We start from the raw sequence: 4,966 nt of genomic DNA, 5'->3' as shown, positions 1-4,966 counted from the left end.
AGATGAGAGGATCACTTCAGCCCAGGAGTTTGAAATCAGGCTGGACAATATAAAGAAACTGTCTCAGAAAACAAAAAACAGTAATGATAAATCCATATGTTGGGTCAGAATATTCTGGAGAACCAAACACTCAATTCAGAGCCCAAACTCTTTCATCACAAAATTATTTTCTTTCTTTCTTTTTTTTTTTTTTGAGTAGGAGTCTCACTCTGTCACCCAGTCTGGAGGGCAGTGGCACGCTCATGGCCACCGCAGCCTCTACCTGCTGGGCTCAGGCGATCCTTCTGCCGCAGCCTTGCAAGTAGCTGGAACCACCAGGCGTGTGCCACCACTTTTTAAAAAATTTATTGTAGAGATAATGTCTCACCAAGTTGCAAAATTACTATTTCTATTCCTACAGTTCTTTCTTTTGTTCCTCTACAAGTCGCCAAGGCAGTTACTTAAACATTGTGGCTATTTCTTTTTGCAAAGACACACACGAAAGTGAACCAAATGGAAGTTTTTAAAGCATGAGCTGGCCAGGTGTGGTGGCTCATGCCTGCAATCCCAGCACTTTGGGAAGCCAAGGTAGGAGGATCTCTTGAGCCCAGGAGTTCAAGATCAGCCTGAGCAGCGTAGTGAGACCAGGTCTCTACAAAAAAATCAAAAAAGTAGCCGGGTGTGGTGCCACATGCCTACAGTCCCAGCTACCCTGGACAGTTGCTGAGATGGGAGGATCACCTGAGGCCAGGAGCTCGAGGTTGTGGTGAGCTGTGATCAAGCCACTGCACTCCAGCCTGGAGGACAGAGTGAGACCACCACGGAAAATAATAATACACGCACGAGCTTAGCATGCTCCCCTTACAATAATCAAACATCCATTCAATGGATGGTGGAACTGGGCTTTCAAGATCTCGCTGTATGTTTGTAACTGAAACGGGGAAAGAAGAAAAGGAATCTGTCCTCCCTCCATCCTCTTACAGGGCGGATGCATATCTCTCTGCATGTGTGCCTCGAGGCCCTGTGGCCCCTGAATTCACCCGCACCAACCCTACTTTCTTTGGCTTCTTGGAAAAAACAGGCCCCGAGAAGTGATTTCTGAGAAAAGCAATACCCCTCCATGAAAAACTGGTCATAAAACATAAAAGAGGAACGCCTCTCCTCTCGGCAATGCGCCTCTGCTGTATCCTGCCTTCTAAGGCCTTCCAACAGCGAAAGGGCCGAATTTGAAACATTTGCCGCATTCAGGCACAATTGAGCTGAGCCAGGATCTTTATGGGTCTTATAAATATTTATACCTAATAACATCTGGGCCTGAGCTTCAGTTTCGAAGCTCACGGTTGCAGGACGACTGTAGTTGCTTTCTTTTTTTTTAGTGAGAATACCTTGAATTGGATGTTTCAGTTTTCCTATTCGTTTTTCTTAGCATATCTCACAAGAGCCAAGCTGGAGTCTGTTTGATTTATTTGTTTTATTACTAATCAAGAGGCAGAAAGTGAGGTAGGATGGGGGAGAGGACGGGTGGAAGGTGGGAGCTCTCTCAGGACCGGCTCACACAGCTGAGGGTTGCGCAATTATCTGCAAATGCCAGGTCCCCGAACCCACTTTTGCCTGAATTATATGATCGGCTGTCCCAGAGGTTCCTGAGTTTCCTCTAAATAATTGCATAATGTTCTCACTTGGTTTAGCTAAGGAGACTTAGTCATGAGAATCAAACAAATGTTGTTGATCCCTTCAAGTTTTCCAAAAGCTTTTCAAAGACTGATTTATTATTTTTGGATGGGGTGGGATCAGCCACGTTTGTGTAGCCAGAGAGCAATTTGAGCTTTTGAACACACACACACACACACACACACACACACACACACACACACACACACACAAAAGTGTGTGGATGCAAATGAAGTCAACCCTCAATTTTCTGCACTGGGAGAAGAGAAGGCGATTTGGGAATCACTGGTATTTGGTTTGGAAATGGTTTTGTGCTTTTAATCAAATCCAATACTTTAAAATTGTGTTCACTTTCAGCAAAGCAGGGAACTTTGCTTTGAAGAAGGCGCTAGGAAGGTCTCTTCTCTCCTCTTCTCTTGTATATGCCTCGGTGAAACCTGAGGGGAAGGCAAGGCTTCCTTGCCAGCTCTGAGGGGCTTTCGGGAAAGTCATACTGCCCTTTGAAACATCTCTGAAGCAGAAATGGCAGTCGACTTCCTGTTGCAAGGGGTTCCCCAGAAACGACAAATGCTGCAGACAGAGCAAGTGAACGCCAGAAGAGATCACTGTGTCAGTAAAGCAAGGAATTAAAATGTTAGTGTTTCCTGGGGAAAGAGGGAGCTGTCAACTTGGAAAACAATTAAATGGTAAGTGCTGTCAAAGCATTGGAAAGATTTGCCTGAGGTAAACCAAAATGCAGATAATGGCGACATCCACTCACACAGCAGATACATATAGCTGGATACAAGGAAGGCTATTTCAACAGAGAGGAGGGAAGTGACTTGTTCAAGGTCACTTGGGAATCACATTCCCCAGGTCGTGTCCCGGGGACTGTGATCCTCTGGCCACCAATACTTATATCTCAGGGTTTTTTTATTAGTGGCTCAAGCTTGGTCTTGCTTTTATTTTAGCGTTGTGGGGTACAGATGAGGATCTATTACACAAGTAAGTTGCATGCGGGTGAGGTGTGAGCTTTGAGCTGGCCCTCCCTCCCCCAGCAGTGGATCAGGTAACCACATGGCCCCCCTTTGCCTCCTCTGGCAGTGACCAGCATCTGCCGACCCCAGCCTCGCGCTCGTGTGCCAAGTGATCTCCGCCCAAGAAGCATTGATCTCGCTTTTTGGTTCCTAGGTGCAATTTGGACACGAGCAATTCCATTCTTAGTGCTGGACTCTTCTGACTCCAAGGTCCCTCTGAGTATTGCCATCGCCTCTTTTGAAAGCAGAGGCAAACCTCTACCATGTTATTAGAAGCACAGGGTTTGAGAAAGTGACTTCCCCCGCCCCATCCTCAGTTCATCATCCAAACATGTGATGGAAGGTGAGGGTGAAACAGAAGATGTATGTCCCACTCCTTGACCTGGAAGTTGGGTTTTGTCCGAAGGTGGGAGTCTTTGGAATGAGAGCAGGTAGAATTACACCTCATTTTCCTAACGATACAGGCACTATAATAACCTTGGAAAAGTACTCCTCCACATGATACCCTTAGGAATATGTCTAAGAAGTAATTTGAAATCATATAACATTCCTGCTGTGGTGCAGCGCAAGGGAACCGTGAGGAGATTAGATTTATTTTCTCGTGTTTTCCTCAATGAGGCCGAGAGGCAGGAAGAGGGGCATCGCCTCCTTAATGCTAATATGCTGACATTGTGTGACTATGTTCTTAGGCCCGGATCCAAATGGTGCTCTGGCCGAGAGAAACCCAAGCTGAAAGCTGAGAACCATCCATCTCCAGAGCTGAGCTTTCTCAGATGCTTTCTGAAAGCCGAGTCTGCACACGATGGCCGGTGCATCCAGTGATTTCTAAAGGCTGGGACCCCAGGAATGAACCGATGAAAAGAAATCCCAGAAGGAGTCGACAAAACCGAGCCTTTGAAACAGAGACTCGCGTTTCAGGAGTAAAACAAATGATTGTGTTTGGCATCGTCAGGAGAAAGCAAATGCTACTCTCCTTTCTGAGTTTTATAAAAATTCATGATGCAAGAAGGAGAAAGGGATGTAAAAGCCAAGAATTGTAGATATAACAAACGAACTATTTGTCAAGTATTAGCAGAAAGGATCTGGTTGAGGAATGAATTACGTGAATAATTTTCAGCGAAAGGAATAGAAATCCCTTTAAGTCCTGATTCTTGTATTGGACACACTCTCTTAGAATGATAGCTGCCATTTATCCAGTGTTTACTAGATGTCAGACGCTCCATGAAGTACTTTGCAAACATTATCTTAATCAATCCTTATGACAGCCTTAGGCAGGAGTCATTATTCCCATTTTCTGAATAGGAAAATCGAGGTTCAAAGTGGTAAGTAATTGGTCCCAACATCATGCAGTTGGTCTGTGGAGTGGTCAGGATTCAAACCCAGACCCAGAAGCTTACTAGTAGGCGGCCCAGTATCCCAGAATGCATCACTCTAGTAGCCCAAGGTTCCTCCCCCACCAAAAAAGAGGCTAATTGTGGAATCAGCACTCCCCTTGGGCCCGCTCAAGAAATCTCAGGTGATCAACTCCCCGGGAGCCCCTTCATTCTGACAATAAAGATAGGTGAAGAGCAGGACCTGATGGGTTTACCAAAACAACTATTTCAAGAGTGTCATCCGAATTTGAGAAGAAATGGCAGGGCATGTGGTTATTCTGAAGGATGCCAGGAAAATGAGCCCGAAAGGGCGAGGGAGACATGTTCACACCAGACTGTGCTTGAGCTGCGGAGTGAGCAGAAGAGAGGTCTATAGTTAGAAACAACTAGACACTCTCAGCGCGTTCCTGACAAGCCTTGGTGCCAAGACCAATGTTATCTTGTATTAAACAATGATTGAAGCTGATACAAAGCTTTTGCGGATCCAAATTCACCACGACCAGGAAAAGAACAGGGGTGGGCTGGGCGGTAGAGGACAGCCACCCATTATTTTCAGGAGCTCGGGGACAGAGGAGAAAAGACGCAGATGAAATTCAATATTCCAGAAGTTAAAGCTCTGTGCTCACAGAGAACAAAAGAAAACAAGCTTAATGACACAGAATAATAAGGGGAAGTCCTGTGCATTTGTAGGGTATTGGTTCCTTCAAAGGCCTGGGTGAACAGGACGGGGACATCCATTGCCTGACACCTGTGGGGCGTTATAGCTACAGGCCGCTCTCGGTCTTGAACCTGGAGTTGACAATGGTAAGAGAGCCCCAGCCCCGTGACTGCATTCTAGCCTCAAAGGGATTAGGACCAAAGCCACCTGGAAAGAGAACAACGCAACCACCCCCACCAACCTACCCACCCTCCCCCACCCCTCCTGTG

Source organism: Carlito syrichta, unplaced genomic scaffold (genome assembly GCF_000164805.1).
Source record: "Carlito syrichta isolate Samal-C Ts95f unplaced genomic scaffold, Tarsius_syrichta-2.0.1 Scaffold304601, whole genome shotgun sequence".
Lineage (NCBI taxonomy): Eukaryota > Metazoa > Chordata > Mammalia > Primates > Tarsiidae > Carlito > Carlito syrichta.
This window is presented reverse-complemented; position numbering follows the sequence as displayed.